We start from the raw sequence: 14,556 nt of genomic DNA on the forward strand, positions 1-14,556 counted from the left end.
GAGTAAAGAGTTCTGATGCTGGACTGAATGCAAAAAGAACCAGCATCAATATGGAGGGTGTCAACATTGTGAGTGCAGAAATGGATGTGATGGAGGCAATGGAGTGACTCTTTGCTGCTTATTTCGTATTCAGTGTGGAATACCCCAAGCACATCACTCACACGATGAATTTTGTTGAGCACTACCTGTTTAAACGCTCCAGCAGCCAAAAATAACTGTCTGTCCCAGTGCTCAAAATGTATAATCAATTATCATAATACTTTGATATGTCATGAATAGTGCTAATGTAAATTTGTAAATGAGGCGATTGATGTTATTCTGAAATTCTGATCTGAATTTTAATCTGTTATTACAATTATTTATGAGTGATATTAATGTACATTTGTAGATTTGAAGTACTTCTATATCTGTATATTTCCATTGTGAGTTATATTAATATGTATTTGTAGTTTTGAGGGACTTGATGTTGTTCTAACACTGATGGGAATTTAGATGAATCTGTATATTTGCATTATTTGTTAGTGATAGATTAATGTAATTTTGTACATTTACCGTACCTTCTTTACGGTAATAAGATATTTCAGGAGGAGTGGTTTGTAGTGTTTCTCCACTCCGCCTCTGGTAGTAACCAGATTGTAGTGTCACTGGTAGTAGTGTCCTGGTATAAAGTCAGTTCTGCTGTCAGACTGTCAGTAAAACACTGGAGCTTCTCTTTCCAGATCATCACAAGGTAATTAAACACTTTCATCTTTAAACATTTTATAACAGTATGTTGTTTAGAAATTAATTATGAACAGATATGTTAGTGTAAAAATTATTGTAGTGAAACTGAAAGATAAATATGCATTTAACTATAAAATCACTAACAAATGTGAACATTTCATTTTAACTATATATTATATCTCTGTATTGTTTTTCAAACAGATTTGTGCAGAATCTGAACACAAGAGAAATGAATGCATGACAGGAATATATCTGGACTATCACAAACTACAGAAGAAGGATTTATCTTTCTATATTCAGTGATTTTATAAACACTCTGGATTATTCTACATCTCTCTTCTTCTCACAGGTCACAAACATGTTTCTAAACACATTTAATTTCTCATCTTTACTGACGAGCTTTATTTCATATCCATGACTGGATTATTTGCTATTTTATCAGAAATGTTTTAAATTCTATATTTGAAGTGCATGTTATCTGTGACATGATCTGAATCTATATCATCAGTTCAGTCTCTGTATTATAATTATGATGATAACGGGTTGTTTTCTTCATTTACAGTCTCTGTTGATCCAGTCGAGCTGTAAAGTGTCGTTCTGATGAATCAAATATGATCAAACATGAGGTGAGAAGAGAAAGATGATTATGATCAGGACTCACACGTAACATCACATTTATATATTTATCATCATCATTGATTATTATGAATATTGCAGTGTTAATCTGAGATGTTGTAATAACACTGAGCTCATGCAGATGTTGATCAGGAGTTGATCTGATGTCTCGTGATATGATGTTATAACGCTTTAATGAAACTCTGTCTGTGTGATTGAACAGATTCAAATGAAGAGGAGAAAGAAAATCAGCAGAAATCACAGATCAGCAGAAAACAAGAAGACTGAGAGAAAAATGGAGGACAGAAATGAGACACAAACCAGTGAATCACGAGAGGAAAGAGGACAGAGACTTCATAGATGTGACAGTATGAAGAAACTAAAGCCAAACTGTGAGTGTTTGATTATTATTGAACTTAATTTAATTTTTTAGTCTGTTTTAAATTGAGAACATAATCCATATATATGAGGATAATCTGATATATATTTGTGATTTCTAGTATAATGTGATCCAGACGGGCCTGTAAAGTTTGATTCTAATGTCAAAGGAGATTCTCATCAAACCCTTCATCATCATCATCACACACACACACACACACACACACACACACACACACACACACACACACACACACACACACACACACACACACACACACACACACACACACACACACACACACACACACACACACTCTCACACACACACACACACACACTCTTCAGGACTCAAACTGTGACTTTCTGACAGCAAGGAACGTCTCAGGTTACGTATGTAACCCTGGTTCCCTGAGAGGGAACGAGACGCTGCGTTGAGACGCGGTGGGAACGCTCTGCGTGATTGCGTCGTGAAGCACGTGTATAATCAGTCCAATGGAAGAGCGAGACGTCATAGGCGGTGACGTCATAGACCAGGAAGCTATAAAGCACACCAGAAAACAGACCGCGACAGCTTCTGAAAAAGCCTGAAGCAAGTCGATCAGGGCATGCAGGAAGTATGGCGGGAGAACGCAGCGTCTCGTTCCCTCTCAGGGAACCAGGGTTACATACGTAACCTGAGACGTTCCCTTTCAAGGGAACTCGAGCTGCGTTGAGACGCGGTGGGAACCCCATACCCACTACGCCATAAGTCAAATGCCCGTTCTGTGTGAAGTCCTTGCGCACACTAGAAGCAAGCAACCTAGCCCCGGGAGTGGAGAGGTGTAGGTCATAAAATCTGACAAATGTATGAGGTGAGGACCAGCCTGCCGCATTACAAATATCCTGAAGGGAAACACCCGAAATTAAAGCCTAGAGGCAGCCATACTCCTAGTAGAATGGGCCTGAACAGCCAAAGGTGAACGCTGTCCGGCCGCTTCATAAGCAAGTGAGATAGCCTCAACTACCCACTTGCTCATTATCTGTCTAGATGCAGGGCAACCTATCTTAGGTTACCCGAAGCAGACAAATAATTGTTCTGATAAACGCCACTGAGCAGCTCTGTGGACCTAAGCATCCAAAGCCCGGACAGGGCATAACAGATTTAAGATTTTCCTGATCTGGGGTATTAAAGGTGGAGGACAGAAGGCCTGGAGCACAAATGACCGCACATTTAGTAGGGACCTAGAAATACAACCCGATCTGGGATGAAGAAATACTACCACCAACCAGGTGCAAATCCAAGTACGTGCAGGCCTCAGCCTCATGTACCACGGAGAAGACGAAATTAGGGATCTCTCCTCAGAGATAGCCCAGAAAGAAACATTCATTACAGAAATCAAGTACTGTACCAAAAAGGGCAGAAACGAGATTCAGAAGGCGTTCTCTGCACCAGGCAGAGAACAGCATATTAGTCTTCTCGTGGAGGGAGCTCTAGACTGGAGTATGGTCTCCACGACCTCGGTCAAGAAACCTGAATCTATGAGCTGGGCCCCCTCAGAGGCCGAGCCCATAGTATCCACAACTCCAGAGCTCCCAGGAGCAAAGATATCGGGAAAAGCGTATAGGTGTAGTGGCAACCACACCTATTACATTACATCCAGTCCAAGCGGAGCTGGATGCGTGAGGGAGAAACACAAGGGCAATGCATTGTACAAGCGATGCGAAAGGTCGACTTGTAGTTTGACCGAAGTTCTCCCTAAGAAGCTCCACCACCTCGGGGTGAAGTCTCCATTCCCCGGGCCACAGCCCCTGCCTCAACAGGATATCTGCTCTGATATACGAGACCATCAGTGTGTTGTCCGGACCCTTCGCCGACCAACCACTCATGATTGCCCCCGACTTGTGAGGGAAACATCCGTCGATAGCATTATGCGTCGACAAGAAGCCCCCAACACTGGGCCTGGGCGAGGAACCAAGGTTCTTCCACATGACCGAGGCACGAAGGCATAGCCGCGTGACCTTGATCATGCGAAAACGGATTTCCCCTCGGAGAAAACCCCTTGGTCCCGAGCCACCACTGCAGGGGTCTCATGTACAGAAGGCCAAAAGTAACTACGTTGGACGCAACTGCCATGAGCCCCAGCCAAAGACCGTTCACCGAGCGGCCACTCATGACCGCCCCCCATCCTGTGAGGGAAGCATCCGTCGATAGCGTGACGCGTCGACAAGAAGCACCCAGCACTGGGCCCTGGGCGAGGAACCAAGGTTTCTTCCACATGACCGAGGCACGAAGGCATAGCCGCATGACCTTGATCATGCGAAAAACGGATTTCCCCTCGGAGAAAACCCCTTGGTCCCGAGCCACCACTGCAGGGGTCTCATGTACAGAAGGCAGAAAGTAACTACGTTAGACGCAACTACCATGAGCCCCAACAGTCTCAGAGACTGTTTGCAGTGAGTGACTGACCTAGTTTACATTCTTTACGGCTGTGAGAATCGCAGAAATACGTGCAGGAGACAGACGTGCTTGCATTGTTGTCGAATCCCATAATACACCTAGAAAGTGGTCCTCAAGCTGGGAGGAGTACACTCTTTTTGGTGTTGAGCCCCAACCCCAACCTCCTTATGTGGGACAGAACAACATCTCGATGTTGAACTGCCAAAAGCTCGGACTGAGCTAAAAATCAACCAATCGTCGATATAATTTAATACGCGAATGCCCTGGAATCTCAGAGGAGCCAGAGCTGCATCCACGCATATTGTAAAAGGTGTGGGGTGATAACCTAGGCCGAATGGAAGAACCCGATACTGGTATGCTTCGCCCCTGAAAGCAAACCTCAGGAACCTCCTGTTATGAGGATGGATAGATAAGTAAGCGTCCTTTAACTCTATTGTGACAAACCAGTCCTCGGACTGAATCTGTGACACAATCATATTTAGCGTAAGCATAATATGCTGTTTAATTGACGCAGGTCTAGAGTAGGACGCAACCCCTCATCCTCTTTCGGAACAATGAAGTAATGGCAGTAAAACCCTGACTGTCTGCCGGGAGGAGGAACCCCTTCTACAGCTCCTTTTGCAGAAGTGTCAGTACTTCCTGCTCCATAACCAAAGCCTCCTCGGGGTCCACCACAGTGGGGAGGACCCCTAGAAATCTGGGCGGACAAGAACCGAATTCTGAACCCTTTTCTATAGTGTGCAGGACCCACCGAGAAATATGTGGCAGTAGTTTCCACGCTGCCAGAAATTCTACTAGGGGAACCAGTCTCTCAAGACTGGCCTCTGGATTTGGTTGAACAGTCAGTACGGTGCCCTGAAGCGGCGAACCGGCAGGGAACAACCGAACTGACCGTTCTACGACCCTCCTCGGAGGATCGTATGGGGACGCTGACACCTCGGTGCCCTGAACGGCGAACCGGCAGGGAACAACCGAACTGGCAGCGCTGCGACCCTCCTCAGAGAGTCGCACCCCAGAGGGCGCCGAGGAGAAACGATTTCTCAAAACCGTCCCTGCCCCGGAGGAGCCCTCAGAAGCTTTATTAGAGATGACAGTCCTCAGATCTTGCCTCCCTTTAAATAACTTAGTTCCAATGACCCTCCTCGGAGGATCATTGGAAAAAGCAGGCACCTCGGCACCCTGAAACGGCGAACCGGCAGGGAAACCGAACTGACTGCTCTACGACCCCCCTCGGAGGATCGTTTGGGGACACTGACCCCTTGGTGTCCTGAACGGCGAACCGGCAGGAAAACCGAACTGGCAGCGCTGCGACCCTCCTCAGAGAGTCGCACCCCAGAGGGCGCCGAGGAGAAACGATTTTCTCGAAAACCATCCCTACCCCGGAGGGGACCACCCTTTAGAAGCCTGATAGCCACGGCATCAGGGCTTCCTATTGTCCAAGCATTTTTAGAGATAAAATAGTCCTCAGATCTTGCATATCTCTAACTGGCTAGACTGCTACCGCCACCCAAGTCCCCTTTGATTGTGGAGGAGCCCAAATGGCGATGCTCGCTGTGCTGCGAGGAGCTTAGTAGACTGAGACTGCTCCGCCCAGCAGTCTCAGGAACATAGATTGGTGAGGAAGAAACCTCTGGAACGCCGCTGAACGGTTTATTCTTAGTTTCTTGAAAGCGGAGCATCCAGAAGAACAGACATAATTTTATCTTATTTTTCTTTACTTTTAAATCAGAAAAACGTATATATATATATATATATATATATATATATATATATATATCAGTCCGTGGCCACCAGCAGGAAAACAACCGAACTGGCCGTGTACGACCCTCCTCAGAGAGTCGCCACCCAGAGGACGCAGAGGAGAAACGATTTCTCGAAACCGTCCCTCCCCAGTATAGTTTATCTGTTTTTGCACGACGCAATTCTCGAATAGCGTCAGTGCTGACAACCTCACATTCATCCATGTCTTTATAATTTACCCACCAGCGTTGCCTAAAAAATTTTTTATTTAGATGGCTGGTGGGTAACGTCGGGGTTAAAAATTATGACGCCGACTCGGGAGAGAGAAAGCTAGCAAGCGTCTCTTTAACCCGAGGCACTGTCATACCATGATACTTAATACCCATAGCATTACTATAGTTAGACGTAGGGCATTAAACACATAAAATAGAAACCGACTTATTCCACGATCTTGACACCTCAGTGTGGTGTGGAGATAGGGAAAAACGGCAGTCCCCGACGAGGAGGCTGAGATACAGAGTTTTCCGGTTTTTAGATTTATTTCATCTAATAAACTCCTTATTTTCACTCTCATAAAGTTCAGCTGGCCAGAAAATATTTAACTAGCAACAACACTAGATAAACCTCCTTTTAAAGCTCCTCTTTATTCAACAGAGTTATGAGCTGACTTATTTATTCATTTATTGAAAACTCAAACATCTGCCTTTTCTTAATATCTTTATTTGTTTTGTTCTCTTTTTCTAAACAAAACACTAACGATACCAATTCCTCGGAACTGGAAATCGCCAGCACTGGATCTGGCCGGTGAAAGCTGAGATAGGGCAGAGCCCGTCCCAACCCCCGCTGTCAGATCCGTTTGCGAACCCCAAAATGCGAGTCGCCGCCGTGCATCGGCAACAGCGGGACCCGCGCGGGGAGCGCGAACCGAACCGTCCTCCTCGAAGAACGCCCGGCGGGAGCGGAGCGTCCTCACGGACAGTTTCTCGCAATGCTCACAGTCAGCCCCCTCGAGAACTGACTGTGGCATGCTCCACTCCCAAATAGTAACAAAAAGCTGATGTGTGTGTCCCCACCCGTGATATAACGTGGGCAGGGAACAACACAAAAGCTGCTTGCTCTCTTTTGCCATAATATATATATATATTGCAACTTGACAGACAACAATAAATATGACAAGGACAGAATACACAGATCGCTTGCTGAAGGCAACAGAAGCTGTCGCGGTCTGTTTTCTGGTGTGCTTTATAGCTTCCTGGTCTATGACGTCACCGCCTATGACGTCTCGCTCTTCCATTGGACTGATTATACACGTGCTTCACGACGCAATCACGCAGAGCGTTCCCACCGCGTCTCAACGCAGCTCGAGTTCCCTTGAAAGGGAAACAGTGTTACTCTCAGACACCCGTTATTCTTCATGTATATAGTCAATTATTTATACAATATTTTATATATTGTACATATTTTTTTTAATAAAAGCTACAAGCAAGTAATGTTCACCTCATATTAAAGGCATCATTATATTTGATAGTGTTTGGATATTGTGTTTAATAGAGTAAAGAGTTCTGATGCTGGACTGAATGCAAAAAGAACCAGCATCAATATGGAGGGTGTCAACATTGTGAGTGCAGAAATGGATGTGATGGAGGCAATGGAGTGACTCTTTGCTGCTTATTTCGTATTCAGTGTGGAATACCCCAAGCACATCACTCACACGATGAATTTTGTTGAGCACTACCTGTTTAAACGCTCCAGCAGCCAAAAATAACTGTCTGTCCCAGTGCTCAAAATGTATAATCAATTATCATAATACTTTGATATGTCATGAATAGTGCTAATGTAAATTTGTAAATGAGGCGATTGATGTTATTCTGAAATTCTGATCTGAATTTTAATCTGTTATTACAATTATTTATGAGTGATATTAATGTACATTTGTAGATTTGAAGTACTTCTATATCTGTATATTTCCATTGTGAGTTATATTAATATGTATTTGTAGTTTTGAGGGACTTGATGTTGTTCTAACACTGATGGGAATTTAGATGAATCTGTATATTTGCATTATTTGTTAGTGATAGATTAATGTAATTTTGTACATTTAATGGACTTATTGTGTAATATGTAGATGTAGGTGAAACTCTATTTTCATTATTTATAAGATATTTTTTAAATGGTTGATGTTTTAATGTTGATTTGTACATTTAAAAGGCTTGAATACTTGAAATTACAGTAGCATTATTTCAGTAATAGTAATTATGTTTGTTAATATAAATAAATTACTAGTTCTGTGCACTTTGGGTGTGCTTTTTTTTTTATGTGAATTACATTTTTACATTTTAGGGTCTTGATGTTTGTCAATAATATGAAATATTTAATCCGGAAAGGACAAAACAAATGATATTGAATGAACCCCTAAAAGGTTCCATATAGAACCTTTTTCCTGGTTACAAAAAACCCTAAAGGATTCTTTTGATTGAACCCTTAAAAAGGGGTTCCAAATACATAGCGCCTGATAGAACCTTTTAATGTTCTATATAGGCAAGGCAAGGCAAGGCAAGTTTATTTATATAGCACATTTCATACACAATGGTAATTCAAAGTGCTTTACATAGAAGAAATTAAAATAATCAAAAGAAATCAGAATAATTAAAACAGTTTAGAATAAAAGATAAAATACAGAAATCAGAATAATTAAAACATAAAATAAAATACAGTGCAAACAGTCGGACGAACAGTGGCACAGTGCTCATTCAGTAAATGCACAGTTAAACAGATGTGTTTTGAGTCTGGATTTGAATGTGACTGTAGGAGCACATCTGATCTCTTCTGGAAGCTGGTTCCAGCTGCGGCTGGCATAGTAGCTAAAAGCAGACTCGCCATGCTTAGAGTGAACCCTTGGTATTTCTAGCCGATGTGATCCTAATGATCTGAGTGATCTGTTGGGTTTATATTCACTGAGCATATCTGCAATGTATTGAGGTCCTAGGCCATTGAATGATTTATATACCAGTAATAATACTTTAAAATCAATCCTAAATGTAACTGGCAGCCAGTGTAAAGACCTGAGGACTGGTGTGATGTGTTCATATGTTCTGGTTCTGCTCAGCGTTCTGTATGAGCTGCAACTGTCTTATGGTCTTTTTGGGAAGGCCAGTGAGAAGTCCATTACAATAATCCACCCTACTGGTGATGAAAGCATGCACAAGTTTCTCTAAGTCTTGACTGGAAACAAAGCATCTAATTCTTGCAATATTTTTCAGGTGATAATATGCTGATTTAGTTATTGCTTTGACATGACTACTGAAACTAAGGTCTGACTCCAGAGACAGATTCCTGACTTGATTTTTAGTTGTTTGACCCCTAGACTGAAGGTATGCGTTCACCTTGAGAACTTCATCTTTGTTTCCAAACGCAATGACTTCAGTTTTGTCTTTGTTTAACTGAAGAAAGTTTTGGCACATCCAATTGTTTACTTCATCAATGCATTGGCAAAGGGAGTCAATGGGGCTGTAATCGTTAGGCGATAGGGATAAGTAGAGCTGTGTGTCGTCTGCATAGCTATGGTAAGCGATTTGGTTCTTTCTCATTATTTGGCTCATTGGGAGCATGTACAGGTTGAATAGGAGTGGCGCAAGAATTGAGCCTTGAGGGACTCCGCATGTCATAGATGTTAACTCAGACTTATGATCTCCAATACTCACATAATAACCTCTCCCTACCAAGTATGACCTGAACCATTTTAGGACTATCCCAGAAAGCCCGACCCAGTTTTCCAGCCTGTCAAGAAGTATGTTGTGATCGACAGTGTCAAATGCGGCACTGAGGTCGAGTAGTACCAGCACTGATAATTTGCCTGTATCAGTATTTAAGCGAATATCATTTATTATCTTTATGAGCGCTGTTCTCTGTGCTGTGATGCGGTCGGAAACCAGATTGAAAATTGTCAAAGTATCCATTCGAGCTTAAGAATTTGTTCAGCTGATTGAAGACAACTTTTTCAATGATCTTGCCTATGAAAGGAAGATTTGAGATCTGTCTATAGTTGTTTAATATGGTCTTATCCAGATTGCTCTTTTTCAGGAGGGGCTTGACAACTGCAGTTTTCAGGGAGGTCGGAAAACTCCCAGAGAGAAGTGAGGCATTTACCACTTCTAGGAGATCTGCTTCTAAGCTGTGTAACACATTTTTGAAAAAAGATGTGGGAAGTGCATCAAGGGCGCAGGTTGATGTTTTTAGGTGCTGTACGGTTTCTTCCAAAATTTTGCCATCAATTTCTTCGAAATCAGACATAGTGGCTACTTTCTCAGGCTGTTGTCTGATCTGCCTGACCCCAGCGCAACTCAAGGATGAGCTGATCACCTTTCTGATATTATTGATTTTCTCAGAGAAGAAAGAAGCAAACTCACTGCACTTGCTGTCTGAGAGCATTTCACTGGGAATCTGGCTTGGGGGGTTTGTCAGTCTCTCTACAGTAGCAAAAAGAGTGCGCGTGTTGTTTATATTGCTGTTTATAATATTCGAGAAAAAAGTCTGTCTAGCTTTGCTTAGTTGTTAGCTTTGCTTGTTACGGTCCTTAGGCCCTGTGTGTGTGTCTGCCCAGGTGTACTGCTGGTTCTTTGTCCTCTGCAGGTCCTGTGTGCACACCTGTCTCCAGTTGGCAATTAGCTAGTGTGCACACCTGTCTCCAGTTGGTAATCAGCAGGAGCTGGTATAAAGAGCAGAGAACGGGCAGACTGTGGGTGAAACCAACAACAAATAGTCAAAACACATGTTTGCATAAATGTAAAGTGGATGAAAATACAATGGTGGTGAAAAAAGAAAACTTTGTAGCATTCATGTGTCATATTGTTAATATCACAGTACAAATGAAGAAGAAAAGTGACAAAATCAAAGCAGTTGTAACAGCAGCTGGAAGGTTTTTAGATATGAAAGAAATTCAAGCAGAACAGATCCATTCCATTCTGAGTACCACTGAAACAATAGAGAATGTTCAGGATTAGGATCATAGCTGTTATCATGGTTTTACACATACTTCAATGGAATGCCAGAAGTTTAATTGCCAATGGACAAGAATTTAAAAAGTTTGTTTATGAATTAGAAATAATTCCAGATATAATATGCGTTCAAGAAACATGGTTAAAACCTAATTTAGAATTTAAGATTCCTGGATATAGCGTAGAAAGACAGGATAGAAGTAATGGTAGTGGAGGAGGATGTGCTATTTTTATTAAAGATGGAATAGCTTATGAGAAAAATCTCATGAATAAAGAATTAGAATGTGTTATTATAGAAATATTTAATGTAAGAAAATATGGAAATATTAAAATTATTAATTATTATAATCCATGTAAAAATCTTGAAAGTGATATATTTAGGGAGATGGCGGGGAAAATACATAGAAGAGAAATATGGTGTGGTGATTTTAATGCCCACAATAGTCTTTGGGGTAGCAGGAAGACAGATCATAATGGTAGCATAGTGGAAGAAATAATGGATGAAAGGTCATTAGTTTGTCTTAATAATGGAAAAGGTACAAGAGTAAATATACATAAAAATACAGTTTCATGTCTTGATATCACATTAATATCTGATTGTCTGGTTAGTTCATGTAAATGGGATGTCAACTGGGAGTCTACAATAGGAAGTGATCATTTTCCAGTAAGTACAATAATTGATGACAATATAAACAGGCAAGAAGATTTTATATTAACAAGATGGTGCTTTAATAAAGCTAATTGGCAAAAATTTAAAATTAAATGTGAGGAAACCAGTCATATGGTTACCTTAAAAGGCAACATTGAAGAGTGTGCAAGGGAGATAACAGAACATATTTTAAATGCAGCAAGTTATAGCATACCAAGGAAAAAAATCATAAAAGGTAAGAAAAAGGTAGTGCCTTGGTGGAATGATGAATGTAGCAAAGTGGTTAAGGAGCGTAATAAGGCATTTAAAATATTACAGAAAAATTTAACAACCGAAAATCTTATTGAATATAAAAGGAAAAGAGCAATGGTTCGTAAAACTATTAAGGAAGCAAAAAAGAAAACATGGAGAGAGTATTGTTCCTCAATAGGTTCAGAAATAAAATTAAAGAATGTTTGGTCAATGTTTAGGAAAATGACGGGGAAAAGGGATGATGTTAAAATACCAGCTTTAGCTAGAGAACAGGAGATAGTAGTTTTAAATAAAGAAAAGGCAGATTTATTAGGCGAGACATTTGCTGCAGTTCATAATGGTGATCATCTAACAGACATTCATAGAAGGCAGAAGCTACAAAAACTTGGAAAGCATAAAAATATATTGGGAAAATGTAAAAAATGTACATCAACATTAGACATGAATATAACTGTGAAAGAAATTAAAACAGTATTGAAAGGGACAGGATATTCAGCTCCAGGGGAGGACCAATTATGCTATGCTATGTTTCGGCAGATACCGGAAGTTACATTGGAATTAATATTAAAATTATTCAATAAAATATGGAAAGAAGGTACAATACCAAATAGTTGGAAAAGGGCAACAATTTTACCATTTAATAAACCAGGGAAAGATCCAATCAGTCCAAATAATTACAGACCAATAGCTTTAACTTCTCATTTAAGTAAATGGATGGAGAAAATAGTGGTCAGTAGATTAGGGTTTGTTCTTGAACATAAGAAATTAATTAATGGATACCAGTGTGGATTTAGAATAGGGAGATCAACAATGGATGCATTAATTAGAGTCAGTAATGATATAGAGAAAGCGTTAAAAATGAAGGAGATAATGGTTGTAGTATTTTTTGATATAGAAAAAGCATATGATTCATTATGGAGAGAAGGGTTACTTATAAAAATAAAGCAGATGGGAATAGGTGGGAAGATGTATAATTGGATAGCAAATTTTTTGATGGATAGGAAAATAAGGGTGAAGATGGGGAACGATTATTCAAAAGAATTCAATGTGGAAAATGGAATACCTCAAGGCAGTGTAATAAGCCCAATTTTATTTAATATCATGATTAATGACATCTTTTCAGATACTGACAAATGTATTAAATCTGCATTATTTGCAGATGATGGGGCCATATGGATGAGAGGAAAGAATATAAAACATGTAGTAGGAAATATTAAGAAAGCAATTAATAAAGTAGAAAAATGGTCTTATGAATGGGGTTTTAAATTATCAGCAAACAAGTCTTGTTTTATGGTATTCACAAATAAGAGAAATATTGATATAGGAACAATGACATTATATGGACAGACGTTGGAAAGGGTTACAGAATTTAAATACCTAGGACTATGGTTAGATAGCTCTTATACATGGAAAACACATATAGATAACTTGGAAACTAAATGTAAGAAAGTTATACATCTCTTAAAGGCTGTGGCTGGAAATAACTGGGGTGCAGATAGACAGTCATTATTAAACATATACAGGGCTCTTATGAGATCAATAATAGATTATGGCAGTTTTATTTATGGAGCAGCAGCTAAAACAACACTACAAAGGATAGATAGATTACAGAGTAGAGCTTTACGTATATGTACAGGAGCAGTGAAAACAACACCTATCAATGCTCTTTTAGTAGAGACTGGAGAAACTCCACTGGAAATGAGAAGAATGAAATTAGGTTTAGTATATTGGATGAAAATTAAAAGTAGTATGGATGAAAATGTAACTTCAACAATTCTAAAAACTTGTTGGGAATATTCAAAGTTCCATGGTAATGGATTTGGATGGGTTATAAGCAAATTGATTAAAGAGTTTGGATTAGAGGATAAGGAAATAGCACAATGTAATCACATTAGTGTTGTTCCTCCATGGTTATTTCCTGAGATAAATGTAGACATGAGACTTCTTAAAATGAAAAATGAATGGAATTTAAACGAAATAGGGATACAGACTGATATATATTTAAGAAACTCTTATTATAATTACCTTAAAATATATTCAGATGGGTCTAAGAATTTAAAAGGGTGTGTGGGAATGGGAACATATATTCCTGAGTTCAAAATACACATTTCTAAAAGAATGTCAGATCAACTATCAGTTTTCACAGCAGAGATGGTGGCAGTTATATTGAGTTTACAATGGGTTGAGGAGGTTAGACCAGATAGGGTGGTGATATGCACGGATTCCAAAGCAGCTTTAGAAAGTATTCAGGGAGAAGGAAATAATAGGAAAGATTTAGTATTAGAAATTCAGCACAGTTTATTTAGATTATACAGGGGTGGCATTGATATTTGGTTTTGTTGGGTACCAGCACATGAAGGGGTAAAAGGAAATGAAAAGGCAGACAAATTAGCAAAAAGGGCTTTAGAGGAGGCAATAGCAATTACAATTCCTTTAGGGAAAGGGGAAGGAAAATCATTTATTAAGAGGAAAGAAATTGAAAATTGGCAAAAAAGGTGGAATGAAGATAAAAAAGGAAGAAGATTATATAAAGTACAAAAGTCAGTAGTAAAGAGAAATATTAATGAGAGAAACCGAAGGGAAGAAATAATAATGATCAGATTAAGAGTAGGTCATACTTATTTAAATGACAATTTATATTTAATAGGGAGGAAAAATAATGATAAATGTGAAGGATGTAGAGAGATAGAAAATATAGAACATGTATTGATGAACTGTAAAACATATGAACCTGAAAGGGAGAAATTGAGAAGAGTAGTTGAAAG

The 14,556-nt window shown here is 39.9% G+C and overlaps 1 protein-coding gene and 1 long non-coding RNA gene across 2 annotated transcripts in view; one reads left to right on the forward strand and one right to left on the reverse strand.

Annotated features, from left to right (window-relative positions):
• The window catches only part of LOC143730748 (NACHT, LRR and PYD domains-containing protein 12-like), a 277,613-nt gene that overhangs the window by 92,525 nt on the left and 170,532 nt on the right, over nucleotides 1-14,556 (reverse strand). The window lies entirely within an intron of this gene.
• On the forward strand, nucleotides 691-1,349 carry LOC143730810 (uncharacterized). Its single transcript, XR_013200649.1, has 3 exons — nucleotides 691-730; nucleotides 925-1,072; nucleotides 1,286-1,349. It is a non-coding gene; the product is annotated as an uncharacterized LOC143730810 (long non-coding RNA).

Source organism: Siphateles boraxobius, unplaced genomic scaffold (assembly GCF_051911475.1).
Source record: "Siphateles boraxobius isolate OS27281-9 unplaced genomic scaffold, OSU_SipBor_1 81, whole genome shotgun sequence".
Taxonomy (NCBI): Eukaryota; Metazoa; Chordata; class Actinopteri; order Cypriniformes; family Leuciscidae; genus Siphateles; species Siphateles boraxobius.